Source organism: Typopeltis vanoorti, chromosome 1 (assembly GCF_054136105.1).
Source record: "Typopeltis vanoorti isolate ZY-2024b chromosome 1, IOZ_Tvanoo_1.0, whole genome shotgun sequence".
Taxonomy (NCBI): domain Eukaryota; kingdom Metazoa; phylum Arthropoda; class Arachnida; order Uropygi; family Thelyphonidae; genus Typopeltis; species Typopeltis vanoorti.
In genome coordinates, this window is record NC_143549.1 from 30,792,950 (window position 1) to 30,809,692 (window position 16,743).

Sequence of the window (16,743 nt, forward strand, 5' to 3'; positions counted from 1 at the left end):
CTATCATAATATCTATTAAAATCCTCATCAATAAACAAGAAGAAAGAAAGAAAACCCATTGATAATACAAGAAGCAATCAACCTTATTGATGAAAGAAGAACATGGAAAACTGGAGCAAATGAAGAATAAAGATTAAGAATATAAAACACTGGATAAAAGAATCAAACAGGTATGCAGAAGATTGAAAGAAAACTGGATAAATAGGCAGTGCACCGAGATAAAAGAATTACAAAATAGAAACAAAACCAGAGAAGCATTCCTGAAAGTGAAAGAACTTAATGGAAAAGCGAAACGTACCCAGTCTAATAGCATCAAGGACAAAGATGGAAACATACTCATTGATAAGGAAAATATAAATGGAAGATTGGTGGAGTACTTATCAGATCTCTATGATGATGATAATGGTAACATGATAGATGATTCACGACACCTTAAGTTAAACGCAACACCCGATACCACAAGAAAGGGGATAGAACATGTAATTAAGAATCTTCGTAATAATAAATCCCCTGGGTGCGATAATATCCCAGCTGAAGGCTCTGACTGGCAATAATAACTATTTAGTGGAATCCATTCAGGACATACAACATCTATCTGCATACCAATTCCAAAGAAAACTAATGCACAAAATTGCGAGGATTACAGAAATGTGAGCCTAATATCCCATGCGTCTAAAATTAATTTAACCATTGTTAACAAGCAAATTGAAAGAGCCATAAGCGGTGAATTGAGTGAACAACAGAAAGGTTTCAGAGAAATGAGAACCATTGATGCTATCCTGGAACTAAAAATACTAATAGAAAGCTCACTTGAAAGAAATAGGAACATTTACATATGCTTCATAGACTTTCTGAAGGCCTTTGACCGGGTAAAACACAATAAAATATTCAATATATTAGATAAATTAGACATAGAAGATCATGTACTTAAGATTATAAAAACGATTTACGGAAAAATAAAGATCTGCTCAGAAGTTCTGTGGGTATCGAGACAAAGAAAAGAATGATAAGAACATTACTGTGGCCAGTTTTCAGATATGGAAGTGAGACCTGGATATCCAAGGAGAGTAAGACAGCAGACAATGGCTTTTGAAATGTGATGCTATGGGAGAGCTCTGAAAATCTCATACACCGAACATGTGACAAATGCAGAGGTACTACAGAGAATGAAAACACAAAGATCTTTATTGCAGGAAATGATCCAAAGAAAGATGAGATTGGCAGGACGTGCCCTGAGAGGTTCATCAGGACAGAGGATATTAACAGTTTTAGAAGGAAAAATTAAGGAAAAGGATCAAGAGATAAAAAACGAAAGACTTGGTTGAAGATATAAGATCATGGACAGGATCACATGGCTATGCAGAAACAAAAAGGAAAGCCACCAACAGAGAGAACTGGAAGGACATGGTGCTGCACCCTCTCACTGAGGAAGCTACATGAAGAAGAAGAATTTCTAAATGATCCACGCTTACGTATCAAATATCCAAGTATGCACAAAAGTTTGCGTAAATGCCAGAAAGCTTAACTGGCCTAAATCGGAAGATCAACAGAAACCTTCTCAGGATAATAACACTTTAACTATACATATTTAAAATTTCGGTATTTACAATTTTTAGTAGTAATAATATTTGCATCAATTTTGTTTTGCTTCCTTTCACGATGACGGCATTGTCTATGATTTAACAAGTCTTCTTGTTGGTAATCTTAAGATTAAATGGAGAAATTACTAATATGGCAAACAGTTAAGCCTATACCAACATTTTCTGATGTAGCTGAAGTTGCTCTTCAAAACAGTCGTAATCTACATGAAAATTGAAACTGCTGGAAAATATTTTTTCAAGTATTCCTAGCATCGAAATTTGATAAATTGCATTAAGCTAGAGCGAACTGGTATATAAGTATGAACGAAAAAAAAAATTGAAAGGGACTTACAAATTTTGCGAAATACACTTAAACTGAGAATACGGTACCATCGAGCATACCATATGAATGGTTATAATTGAAAACGAAAAGATTTAAAACCAGAAATATTATTTCTGTTTATTATCGCTTTTGTTATGTGAGTGTCAACTGGAATTTTATAAAAAAACTATAACTGTAAACTTTAATGAATTACATAAATTTGGTATTCTATATTTGCCGTCATATAACAGGGCATAACGGTTTTAATATAAAACACCTTTTATTTTCTCATATACTTGCATTATTAGTGAATACTGCTCAGCTAGCTTCAAATATGGAGGGTAATGGATGGCAATACTGTAGCCAGTGAAGTTCTAACTGAGGTTCAACTATTGCTGTTACCCTCCTGCCATGATTAGAGCTTTAATTGCTCAATACCACCTTATCCCTACACTGTCCTCTACAGATAACGGGGAAGATGAAAAGCATTCTTGCTTCGCCCCTTTAAGCCAGTCCTTATAAGAAGCTTCAAATATCAAATATATCAAATACGGAGTCGGTCGGCCGTGAGATGCGGTGATCGATGATCAATACCCTTGGAGGGTATTGATCATCGATCAATACCATCCAAGGGTATTGATCATCGATGGGAATGCTGTAGCCAATGAAGTTCTAACTGAGGCTCGGCTATTGCTGTTATCCTCCTACCATGATCAGAGCTTTAATAGCTCAACAAAACCTTATCCCTACACTGTCCTCTGCAGATAACGGGGAAGATGAAAAGCATTCTTGCTTCACCCCTTTAAGCCAGTCCTTTTAAGGACTTTAAGTTTCAAATACAGGGGGTTGTTATCGTTGAATCGACCGTGAGATGCGGTGATTAATACCCTTGGAGGGTAATGGATGGCAATGCTGTAGCCAATGAAGTTCTAACTGAGGCTCGACTATTGCTGTTATCCTCCTGCCATGATCAGAGCTTTAATAGCTAAATAACACCTTATCTCTACACTGTCCGCTACAGATAACGGGTAAGATGAAAAGCATTCTTGCTTCTCCTCTTTAAGCCAGTCCTTATAAGGATAAGGAAGTTTCAAATGCTTGAATAAGATACCGAGTTAATCGACCGTGAGATGCGGTGATTAATACCCTTGGAGGTAATGGACGGCAATGCTGTAGCCAATGAAGTTCCAACTGAGGCTAGACTATTGCTGTTACCCTTCTGCCATGATTAGTGCTTTAATAGCTCAACAAAACCTTATCCCTACACTGTCCTCTACAGATAACGGGGAAGATGAAAAGCATTCTTGCTTCGCCCCTTTAAGCCAATCCTTATAAGGTCTATAAGTTTCAAATACTTGAATCGACTGTGAGATGCGGTGATTAATAACCTTGGATAACGGTTTTAATATGAAACACCTTTTATTTTCTTATATACTTACAGTATTAGTAAATATTGTTCAGCTTGTTTCAAATACTTTCCCCGTGTGGTTGCCGGGATAAGAATAGCACCAATGTAGCTAATGCATGTCGTACGAGGCGACTAAAATTGGTACCCTTGGAGGGTAATGGATGGCAATGCTGTAGCCAATGAAGTTCTAACTGAGGCTCTGCTACTGCTGTTACCCTCTTGCCATGATCAGAGCTTTATTCATAGCTCAATAACACCTTCTCCTTACACTGTCCTCTACAGACAACGGGGAATATGAAAAGCAATATTGCTTCGCCCCTTTAAGCCAGTCCTTATAAGGACTATAAGGTTTCAAATACTTGAATCTCGACCGTGAGATGCGGTGATTAATAATACCCTTGGAGAGTAATGGATTTCAATGCTGTAGCCAATGAAATGAAGTTCTAACTGAGGCTCGACTATTGCTGTTACCTTCCTGCAATGATCAGAGCTTTAATAGCTCAACAGCACCTTATCTCTACAATGACCTCTATAGATAACGGGGAAGACGAAAAGCATTCTTGTTCCGCCCCTTTAAGCCAGTCCTTATAAGGATAAGGTTTCCTCATGTTATGTCTCTTTCAAGACATAACATTCTAGTAAATACTGTTTTGTAGCTGATGCTTCATACTGGTGAAGGACGTATAAAGACGTTTTAGATGATTTAAACTTTACTTATAGTTGTGAAAACGAATTCCATAAAATGCATATCTTCGCAAAGGAAAACGTGTTGCACTATGACCGAACTGGTCGCAATTTGTATGAGCTGAGTAAGAAGCTGGACCGAGGCATAGCCAACAGAAACGATACTTACAGTTTGGTCTAGTACAGATCATATAATTACATCCACCATTTTTTTCTCAATATTTGTTCCACACTTGGGGCACTCTTTGGTGTTATTTGCAATCCACTGAGATGTCTCGCGATCCATCTCAGCTCTTAGTTTCCATCGCTGTAGAAGATCGCAGTCTACTGTTTCATGCCATTCATTTCCACACCGGAAACAGAAGCGATGACCACAACTACATATAACAGGTTTCTTTGACTGCACATACTCGACTTCAATGGCATTCCCACATTCTGGCAGCGGACACCTGCGCAAATGTTTGTTACAATCTACAAAACCGTATTATGAGATGCCGATAGCTGCGAATTACTACGGGGTCCTTAATCATTTGCATGACAGTTTCGTCATCGACTAAACAATCATATGCCGCGCATGTTATCATTTGCAAGTTATCTTCTTCCATTATCTTTGAAGTGAGAGAGCCGTGCCAACACTCATCACAGAAGCGATGATCACAGGAAAGTCCCATCAAATTGTTAACCGAAACTAGGTCCATACATATATGACACTCTTTCTTTATTTTGACTGCTCCAAAATACCTTTTCATACCCTTCACGACTGGTCGACACTTGCATGGATCGAGAATATCAACTTCATTAAATAAAGCATCCCTGTTATCAAAATATTTTGAGTACAATTTTTCTGTCCCAACCGATATGATTCAGAAATATCTTGGCGATAGTTAGGCATTGTCTTATTAAAATATTAACTTCTCTTATCACATCAAACATGTCCTAAAGGATCTCTTCGGAACTTCTTACACGCAAGAGACATTCTTCTTCGTCTTCTTCAAATTCATTTTCTTTCATAACTAATAAAGAATCTTCTAAATCTGCATTTGTATATTCATCTTCCTTCTCCTCCTCATCACTTCCGCTATTCTCCATGTTCATCTGTAGAACTATGCCTGTGAATAATGGGAACAAGAAATATATCACATACTGAAGTGGGGAAAAATCATATAATAACAACACATTTTAGAATATAATAACTAATCGCTTAGTTCTTGGGAAAGAATATATATATATGTATATACATATTAGGATAACCAAGCAATTTTATATGCTTGGTTATTTTAGCTCCTAATCCCATTTATTCCCATGTATATACATATACATATAGACATGCGTAAAGGACAAATATATCAGTTAGGTCTGTGCGTCCAGTGTAATTAAAATTGAAGTATCCCTGTTTAAGGTCTTGTGGAGCGCATTTAATCATCCAAATGCTACAAATCTTTAAAGGAATATATTGAACGTCATCTGGAAGCATACTTGAGAAATAAATAAAAAATTCCAAATTTTTCCGCCAGGGATGCTGTATGCTCTATCGAATGTAAATGTAGTAATTTTTCTGTCTATGCAAGGAGAAAAGCGACACACAAGCATAAACAACACATTTTCATTCATTTTGCATTAACGGGCTCTACTGTTCAATGCGCTGCCCTTCCCGGTATGCCGCAAACTTTTGCACAGTGTGTTCAACGGTCGAACGCAGCTGGTCAGGACTGATGTTGCACACATGCTGTGCTATGCTGTCATTCAGCATTGGCAAGTTATCAGGATGATCCCGATAAACCCTGTCTTAGCGAAATCCCCAGAGCCAGAGGTTACAGGGGATCAAGTCAAGTGAACGAGAGGTCAGTGCAGTAGGAAACGCACGGCTGATCACTCTGGTTTCCGTGAAATGTTCACGAAGAACCTCCTCTACGGATCCACCGACGTGTGGGAGGGCCTGGCATCGCCCAGTTGCGTGATATACAAATTCTATGCATCTGAAGTTTACAATGCCCCTGTTGGTGAATTTTGGAAGTACGTTTTGTTTCTCAGATATCGCTTCCACATGACGCACAATGTATTCTCGCAAAGATTTGCAGCATTTGAATCACTTGATGACACTCCACAAGACCTTAAAACGGGATACTTTAATTTTGAGTACCCTGCATTTTTAAAAGGCTTCTATAAGAAACACAGTATTTATTACTAACATGCACATGTCAAATGAATAAATATAATACTCTTTCTCTCTCTCTCCCTCTCTTTTAAATTTATTTTTAGACACAACATTAGAAATAATGATTCGCATAAATTTCTATGTTCGACTTGTTTGAATTTTTAAATGTAAAAATTGTGAAAAAAGTTCACTTCTTTATCAGCCTGCACACCACACTGAGCAATTTTCATGTAATTCCTATGACCTCAACAGCTTTGTGAAGATCAGTAATGTAGATGAATAACACGTGTGAATCCAGAAAGTTTATCGGTAAGATGACGTGCATTAAATTGTCAAAAGTTAAAACACAATTCTGATAGCAGAAAAAAACGCATAAAAATAATATTTTAAGAGCGTTGAGTTCCAACTTACTATTATGTCACGCCTCCAAGGACACATTGAGGGAGGGTATTCTATACTACAACTCACAGTCTCTGCATCTCAATCCACCAACTAAAAAAAACTATCATCTACACACAACGCCATCTACCGCCGAACACCAAAAGCAATGGTATTGATTGTCAGTAAATTGTTTGTGTTCTCTTGGGCCGATTTGCACCTGTGGAGTATGGAAATCCAGAGTTTTCGGAAGAAAAAACTCTGTTATCCCCAATTGAAAAAAAGTAAAATAAAGATTAAATCGAACTCAGGTCGTTTCCAATTACCGTCGTTCTTTCAAATTGCGCTACAAAGACTTCGAGATGTGTTTTCGAATAGAGTTCTCCCCACCTCTTTCCCTAAAATATCTCTATTATACAAGTTGCGAATGGTAGGGGTGTTTAATATCTACAAAATTACAATTCAAAACATGCGTTTCCATACACGAAGTTCCAGATCAGAGAACATAGCAAAAAAAGAATATTTATATCTATAGAACGAATCATTTTTATCCTGCTATACGAGACTCCGATTTCTTTTGGATATTGGATTGCCTGGATTTCGCCAAAATTAGGCAGTTCTGGAAAAAGTTTAGAGAGAAACACAAAAATCACAATTGCAATGAAGAAGTATTGGGGAAGTAGATATTGACCGAGATAAATAGCAGGTAGCCGAATAGATATTTTTCAGATGGTTGAAGGGAGAACAAGAGACAGCTATAAGAGGCCCAACTCTGAAAGTTCTGTAAAAGAAAGATGAACAGAGTTTAAAATATATTCTCCAAATAGAACGCGATAGTCAATTTGATGCATTTCTACAAGGAGCTGCCACACAGTCAATGAATTCAACTATTGGGTAACTATTCATGAAATATTGTAATAGCAGCAAGTATTGCAAAAGTAAGAGATTGCATTTTCTATAGTGAATCATATGCGTCCATGGAAGGTCAGATTACGATAATAATCAATAATTTACATTAATTCGAAATTTAAAAAAATACTTTTTTGAAAATAAACCAAGTCGAAACGACTCGTTTCATCATTAAGTTAGCTAGCAAAATTATAATCCTATTTATAATTTATAATATTGAATTAATACAGAAGTTACGCACACACACACATAATATAATTAATTATGTAAATAATAATTCTTATACAAAAGGCCTGTGTAGCTCAGTGGAAGTGGCGCTTGCGTCCTCTGCGTTTGGTCGCTGGAAGTCAGACTTAAGTTCAAGTCTAGTCATCGACTGGAGGAACTCTCTTTTCTAAGCCTTTCTTCGACCGGTTCCCGAGTTAGTCGATCTCTGGCACGGGCAAGCGGGTTTTTCCTCCCGGAAACTCGAGTTTTTCGTCCTGTAAACGCAAGAAAATCGACTGTAGTACCCATTATTTCAGACAGTGACATATCTTGTTAAAGTTAGGTACTACCAAGAGATGACAGCACTTGTTTGCCAGCATCTTCATCGGTGGCTGCTATAATTAGTGATAGACATGGGCCAGCCAATCTCTGATTGGCTACCGCTGGAGATTGAATTGCCCTCTCAGTCTCCAAAAAGCTAGATAAAGTATAAAGGCCTCGTCTACTCTTTATAAAGGAATAAAAGGCGTGAGCTGATTTTTTTTTTTTTTTTGATAATTCTTATACATTTATTGTTATATAATTATTATCTTGCAAAGTTAATGCAAGATAATAACTACAAAAATGACTTTAAAAAATGTATTTTCACCATTATGTACAAGCGATATCAGTAATATCAGGTTATACAGTATACGAAGATACACAAGTATAACCCTAACTGAATTTCGAAACACGAGTATAATGACTTAAAAGACATTTATTAATGAAATAATATTCAATTCCATTTTGCATTTACATATACTGAAACAGATCAAAGACATAATTTGGTATAAAGAGATCAGTATAAATTCTAAAAACAATAACAGTTATAGTGAATAACATAATTATCTAATGCTAACGTTACTTGCCAATATATTTTGAACAATTCTACATTCTAAATAAGGTATTACAAACAAAAATAAATCAGTCAAGTATTAACTTTTGAATTCAAAGAATATACTAAACCTACTTACAGATATTCATTGGATTTCTTTATAAATCTTAAAATTTTGAAAACCATCTACTAACCAAACGCCATATCCAACAAAGTTTGTTACTCTACGCATGCGTCACTGCTAATTCAAGTTCGTAAGTATTCGGACATGGAATTTTAAATGTTATGTAGGAACAGGAACTTTGAGTTTTAGTTTGTGTAAAATATCAATATTTTGATTTCTGGTTTAATATTTTATATATATTAAATTTCATAGTGCAATAATCAGAGATATATGTTAAACTATTCCTTAACGAACAGTAATAAATAATACACACCCAATCATAGATTCAACAAGAAAGAATAAATAACAATTATTTTCTCTTAAGGGGAATTGGGGAACAGGATGGAACAATCGACCGTGAGATGCGGTGATTGATTCATTCAATCCAATACCCTTGGAGGGTAATGGATGGCAATGCTGTAGCCAATGAAGTTCTAACTGAGGCTCGGCTATTGCTGTTACCCTCCTGCCATGATCAGAGCTTTAATTGCTCAAAAACACCTTATCCCTACACTGTCCTCTACAGATAACGGGGAATATGAAAAGCATTCTTGCTTCGCCCCTTTAAGCCAGTCCTTATCCTTATAAGGACTATAAGGGGAATTGGGATTAATGGCGTCTCGCGTGTTAGTGTTTCGTGTCGTGTATTTTTGATGGTGAATTGTGAATTTGACTGATATGTTTTTTAGAGATTTATGCTTATATTCATTAATAATATCAGTTAATTACTTGCTGCCATAAACAGGCACTTTATTTTCTATACTGGTTTATCGAGGTAAGTCTATTGAATTTACAAGGGCGATACGCTAGGCCTACTGCCGCTAGTATCGCCATTGTTGTATTTTATATCGCCACATCTTATTGCTGGTAGACACCTTAGTGTGTCTACGGGATTTGCTAGTAGACTCTCAGTCTACAGGATTACATGGGAAACTGTTAGTTTCTCTCAAGCCAAACTATGGAGTCTCCATATGACGAGCTTGATTTCAAACAGCTATTGGCTATCTTTAAACATGTAGGAGGCCTGCTACAAAGGAAATGGCCAGGTAAGGTGGCAATCCACCAGGTTGAGGAGGTAGAAACCGAGGACTGCCAATCCCCTGACCCTCTCCCCTGCACTTCTCAAGATAACATTAGAGAGATTATGTCACTGATTAATGATCAGACCCTAGTGGACTCAGATAACTCATTAGATTATCAGGTTGTCAGCAAGAAAAAACGTAAGAAAGATTCGCCAGCAACAGAGCCTGAAATAGTCCTTCAACCCCTGGAAAAAACAACTCCAATGGAGTTAACAGCACAACCTGGCGTAAGAATAGAGACCGAATCCAGGGCACAACCTAAAGAGAGGATCCCACCTATAATCTTGAGAACCAAAGAAAAATGGTCATCAATAACAACCAAGATGAAGAACGTAAACATCAAATTTACATCAGCAAAGAGCACAGATGAAGGAATCCGAATTCAACCTGAAGGTATTTCGGACTACCGCCAACTCACCAGATTGCTGGATGATCTCAATGCTCCTTATCACACATTTCAGCTTAAAAGCGAAAAGAACTTAAAAGTAGTAATTAGAGGGCTGGCTGAGACCATTCCAGCCGAAGAAACAGCTACTGATCTGAAATCACAAGGCCTAGAGCCGATTAAAATTTCACGGATGTACCGATCGGACAAGCGCCCTATGCCTCTGGTCCTGGTTGAGATCAGTAAAGAGCATAAAGCAATTTACGATCTTAAAGTAGTTTGCAGTTTGGTCATCAAGATTGAGCCTCTCAGAAAAAAGGCTTCAGCTGGTCAATGCCATCGCTGCCATAAGTATGGACATGCACAAAAGCTATGCAAAGCAGAATTCAAATGTATCAAATGCGGCAACAACCACCCTTCACACACTTGCGTCAAGCCACGAACCACACCTGCTAAGTGTGCAAACTGTGGCGGCCCACACCCAGCAAATTACAAGGGATGCTCACTTTATCCACTCGGCCTGCAGAAAACTAGAGAGGTTCTACCCCTGCCCAATCAGAAGAGAATTACACCAGAAAGCAAAACGCGGGTTGTTACTCCTGACAAGTCATATGCTTCTGCCGTCTATACTAATAATAAACCGGCATCTTGCAACCAAGCCACTGCAACAATCCTAGCTGCCACACTAGGAGAGATGTTGACAACCTTCAGCAAAACAAATCCCAGTCAGGCTGACACCAATAAATTCCTCAAAAGCACACAAGTCATCTTCTCTATGATTAATGGATAACATGGTCAATTTAAATAATTCACTACAGATTGCTTATTGGAATGCTAACGGGCTAAAAAACAACCTCCTAGAACTAAAAGAATTTACTGAAAGATACAAGATAGACATCCTTCTGGTCAATGAGACGCACCTTAGACCTTGTGACAACCCCAAAATAAAGTACTACACACTACTAAGATCAGATAGACTTAATGCCAGAGGGGGCGGAACTGCTATATTTGTTAAAAATAGCATTAGATACAATGAGATCAAGAAATCAGCAACCATAAACCTGGAAGAAACAGGAATTGAAATACAAACAAAAAACACAAGCAGTTTAAATCTATATTCAGTCTACAACCCTCCAGGCAAATCACTTCTAGCCTCAGACCTCTCCCAACTCCTTGACACAAACGAAGCAACAATAGTGGCAGGAAATCTAAACGCAAAACACCCTGCATGGAATAGTAGAAACACCAACAACAACTGGAAGAGCCTACACAAATTTGCTATGTCAAGAAACATCACCATAGCAGGTCCTCTCGAACCAACTCACTATGGACCAATGGGCAGGCCTGATGTGTTAGATATCGCCATTTTCAGAAACATCCCATATCATTTCAAGTTGCAAGTTATTAATGATCTTAGCTCCGACCACAGTCCAGTTCTGCTTAGCCTTGGCGGAGAAGCAGTAACCATCCCCGAACAATTCTACATAAATCTCAAGAAGCTCAACTTAATTCTCAGTAACACCACAGGCCCTGTTCCAACTATCTCCTCACCCAAAGAAGTAGACATAGCGATCAATAAACTAGAAAGAACAATCCAATCTGGCCTTACAACAGCCTCCACCGTCACCGTTCCAACCCAAACTAACCTGCTCCCTGAAGAGATCCTAAAACTTATCCGAAGCAAAAACAAAATTAGGCGACGGTACCATTCAACACTATCACCCCAAGATAACAAAGAGCTTCACAGAGCAATAAACCTAGTCCGATATGCAATCAAAGACCATAAAAATCAGCAATGGGAGAGAAAACTAAGCTCCTTAAGCATTGAAGATAACTCGCTATGGAAGATGACTAAAGCCCTTCGCAGCGATCACCTCAACATAAAACCAACACATGGAGAAAAAGGTATAGTCTACCGAGACGATGAAAAAGCTGAAGCTTTTGCAGACTCATTGGAGCTGCAATTTCAACCAATCTACACTCATGCGGACTTGCGCTTCATTGAAAAAATCCACAAGCAAGTACGCTATGCACTTCGTCGTCCCGCCACCCGTGACAACTCAAACTACACTACACTAAATGAAATACACCAAATTATCAAGAACCTCAATAACAGAAAAGCACCAGGTCCTGATCAGATTTCAAACAAAATTATTAAAGTACTTCCTCATAAAACAGTAATGCATCTTGTGGCAATCATTAATGCTATGCTAAGACTCAATTATTTTCCCACTAGATGGAAGCAAGCAGATGTAATCCTTATACACAAACCAGGGAAAGCACCCCAGTTCCCCCAGAATTACAAACCTATCAGCCTCCTGTCGAGCCTGGGGAAAATAGCAGAAAAAGTAATTCTTAAACGCCTCCAAACTGAAACAGAAAATCTAGGTGTAATCCCAAATGAACAATTTGGATTTAAAACTGGACATAGTACAACCCAACAAATCCACAGACTCATAGAATACATCACTATTGGATACAACTGGAGACAGCATACAGGTGCAATCTTCCTAGATGTGGCAAAGGCCTTCGATAAAGTGTGGCACAAAGGCCTCATCCACAAACTAATTACTGCAAAATACTCACTAAAACTCATTCAAATCATAGACTCTTACCTAAAAGACCGAAAATTTCAAGTGAAACTTCGTGGACTCAGATCAACTACAAGAAGAATCACAGCAGGTGTCCCACAAGGCTCCCTGTTATCACCACTACTCTTTAATATTTTTATCTCTGATGTCCCAAATATGACATCAACCATCATGGCATTTTATGCGGACGACATGGCAATACTCACCAGATCGCTCAAACCATACCTGGCCACCCAAAGATTACAGACTGCAGCTAAAAATCTTGAAAAATGGTTTCGATTATGGAGAATAGATGTTAATGCAGATAAAAGTACGGCCATACTATTTACAAGGAAGAAAGCAGACCATCATGGAGCAATCACGATGTTCAACACTGTTATCCCATGGCAAACAGAAGTAAAATACCTGGGAATCATACTAGATAACCGTCTCAGTTTCAACTCCCACATCTCTCATGCTTGCAATAAAGCAAATTCAACAATAGCTCAGCTCTACCCTCTACTCAACCGCAGAAGCAAAGTCAGTCCAGAAAACAAATTAAGAATATACAAAACAATCATCAGACCTATACTGTCTTATGGTTCCCCGGCGTGGAGTCACACCTCTCCTAGCAACATCAAACGATTGCAATTAATCCAAACCAAATGCCTCCGAATAATCTTTGATGCCCCATGGTTTGTAAGAAACACCATTCTCCATCAAGATGGAAACCTGCAAGACATACCTACATTTCTCCTCCAGATAGCAACCAAGTACTTTACTCAAGCATCACTCCATCCCAACCTACTCATTCGTGAGTCATCCAACTATGATGAAAATGACAGATGGAAACATAAACGCCCAATGGCGGCCCTGATCACAGATTGAAACCTTTCAACACAGCCCTAATAAGGGCGAGCCAAGTGCTCAAAAATTTGTCCATTAAACAGAGAATTTCAGAGCGATGTAGGGAGTAAAGTCCACAGGACTGACATCCATCGAGTCACAGAAGATAAAAGATTAAGGGGAATTCGAAAGGAATGATAGATGAAAGCCAAAAGTCCTTTTTAGGACTTCCAGGGTAACAAATGGCAATGCTGTAGCCAATGAAGTTTTAACTGAGGTTCGGCTATTGCCGTTACCCAGCCATGACTAGAGCTTTTTAGCTCAACAACACTCCATCCACACAGATTATCTTCATTCAGATGACGGGATAAAGAGCCAAGGACTCAGTCCATCGCCCAGTTCTTTTAAGAACTTAAGGGGAATTAATCGACTGTGAGATGCGGTGATTGATTCATTCAACCTCTAGAGTTTGCCACTTATTATTCAGAGTTTGTTGTGTAGATGGTTTATGTGGCTATTCCAGTTCATATCTGCATCGAAGTAAATTCCAAGGTATCGTATTGTTTCAATCTGAGTGATTGTAATGGGTTTCTGTGTGTTTTTTATGTTGGATAATGGATGTTGGATGGTTATATATTTGTTATCAACTCGTCGAGTCAGTGGATCTCTGAATATCATTAATTTTGTCTTTTCTGAGTTTAGGTGTATGGAGCGTTTTTCGTGAGCCAGTCTATGATCAGATTTATATCATGTTGCAAATTTGTTTTGGCTATGCTTGCGTTTTTATGGATGGATATTATTGCTGTATCGTCTGCGTATTGGAATATCTTACCTTTGAGTGGTAACTGATTAATATCGTGCGTGTAAATGTTGAATAGAGTTGGGGAGAGTACAGCTCCCTGTGGTACTCCACAGGTTACTGGTAGCTCTCTGCTTTGGTTTGACCCGATACGTGTGATATGCTTTCTATTTTGAAAATAGTATGTAAACCACCTGTGAAGAAGCCCGTCTATTCCGACATGCCTCAGCTTTTCCAACAAGGTTTGATCTGTAAGTGTATCGAATGCTTTAATTAGATCAATAAAGACTACCATGGCAATTTTGTTTTTGTCTAAGGCGGTATTAATTACGTCTGTAAAGTCTTCCAAGAGAGATGTTGTTCCCTTATTTTTCTGAAAACCATATTGTGTTTTGGGAATAATATGAAAGATTTCAGTGTATGCTGTGAGTTTCTTCAGTATGATCTGCTCCATAATTTGATTGATAATTGGTAATGTTGCTATGGGTCTGTAATTGCTGATTAAATTTCTTTTTCCATGTTTGTATATGGGTGTGATTATGGCGGTCTTTAGCATACTTGGTATCTGTCCTGTTTTAAATATTTTATTTATTAATTTTAGTAGGGTAGGACTTAAACTAGTTGCATGTTGCTTTACATCTTTATGTCTTATACCATCAATTCCTGGGCCTTTGTTTGGTTTGATTTGATGTATTGCAGAGAGAAGTTCTGCTTCTTTTATGATTGGGAACCATAATGTCTATTTTGATTGTGGTCCAAGTGGAGGGTCTCGTTTTGTGATTGGGGGAATATTTCTGTGCACTTCTTGGATTGAGTCTGCAAAGTACTGGTTAAAGTCATTTGCTAGTTGTTCGATGATTCTGCGTCTTTCATGAAGCTGTGTTTTATGGTTTCGGAGGCAGTGGTGTTGGGAACAAAATCTAGCATCTCATCGATCAGATGCCAGGTTTGTTTCATGTTGTTTTGTGCAGAGGTTAGTTTGTCTCTGTAGTAGCTGCTTTTTGCATTTCTGATTTGTGTTGTAAGGCGATTCCTTGTTATCTTATATTCAGTTTTTAAAGCTGTGTTATTTGGATATCGCTTTAATTCTTTCCATAAAGCGTCCTTTCTGTGTATTTCTAGGATTACGTTTTGTGTTATCCAAGGATTTTGTGTTGTTTTTGAACGAATTCTGACTTTCTTTGTAGCTTTCTTATATATTTCCTCCAGTGTGAGTTTAATGTTGTTGCATAAGATATCTGCTGAATCTGATGCCAGGTGTTCCCAGTCTGTTTTTCTTTTCGTGCTTGACTATTTCTTCGTCTATTATTGTTTTCTGTCGCTTTTCTTATGTGGGACATTGCATGGATATTGTCTTGGTGTGCAGGTTTAGAGCGGTGAAGTAATGGTCTGCTACTTTGCACTTTATGACTGATGCAGTGTAACTGTTTGGTGGTGCTATGATGCTTATATGATCTAGACAGGAGGCAGTGATAGTATTTCCGAATATTTATTCTCTAATACATGATGTTATTGTTGGTATTAGATTATACATGGATAGCGTGTCTAGGTATTGTAGAGTGTTGTTCTGGTTTTCGTTTTGCAATATTTTATGTTTATGTCTCCAATTATCATTAGGTATTCGGTTGAGCATATTTCTTGGCTTGAAAGCCAGCAATTGAGTTCGTGCAAGAATTTTATCATGTTTAGGTTTGGTTTTCTTCAGAAAGTTGAGGTTGCCAGAAGGGCAAACAACAGGACTACATGGCGAGGGGCCCAGTGTGGAACATCATCGAGCATCGGAGTGACCATACGGCGTCTGTAAATGCCCAGTGAACACAGATAGAGGTTTGGTAGCCTGTAAATAGCATTTAGTATTATGGGATGCTGTCTATTGGTGGTATTAGTGATTTCGAGGCAAAGGGTTTCAGCATGCTCAAACTGATAGGCCGCTTCTTTTGCTATTAATTTTTGTTTGATAAATATTAATATTCCACCCCCTCTTTTTGTTTGGTGGCATGATCTATGTTGTTGGAAGCTTGGAATTTGGAAAGTAGTCGCTTCGTCATTAGTTATGGATACTTCTGTAGGAATCAATATATCAATAATATAGTGTAATTCCTCAGATATGCCTGTAACAATAACCAATGTTTTCGGATGCTTCTGATGTTAATATGCAAGATTGAGAGACCTCTCGCTTGTACTGTGTGTTGTTTCCATGCATCAAGCGATTCGATAGTATAATTACTGATGTAGTCTGGTCTAATTACATCTATATGATGGTTTACATTCATTTTTATTGTGTTGAGATCTTCTTATTGAACTAAGTTGGAGTCTTTTGTTTCACTCTGGCAACCTATCTATATCTTCCGAGATTTTTATTTGTATAGACTTTGAAGTCT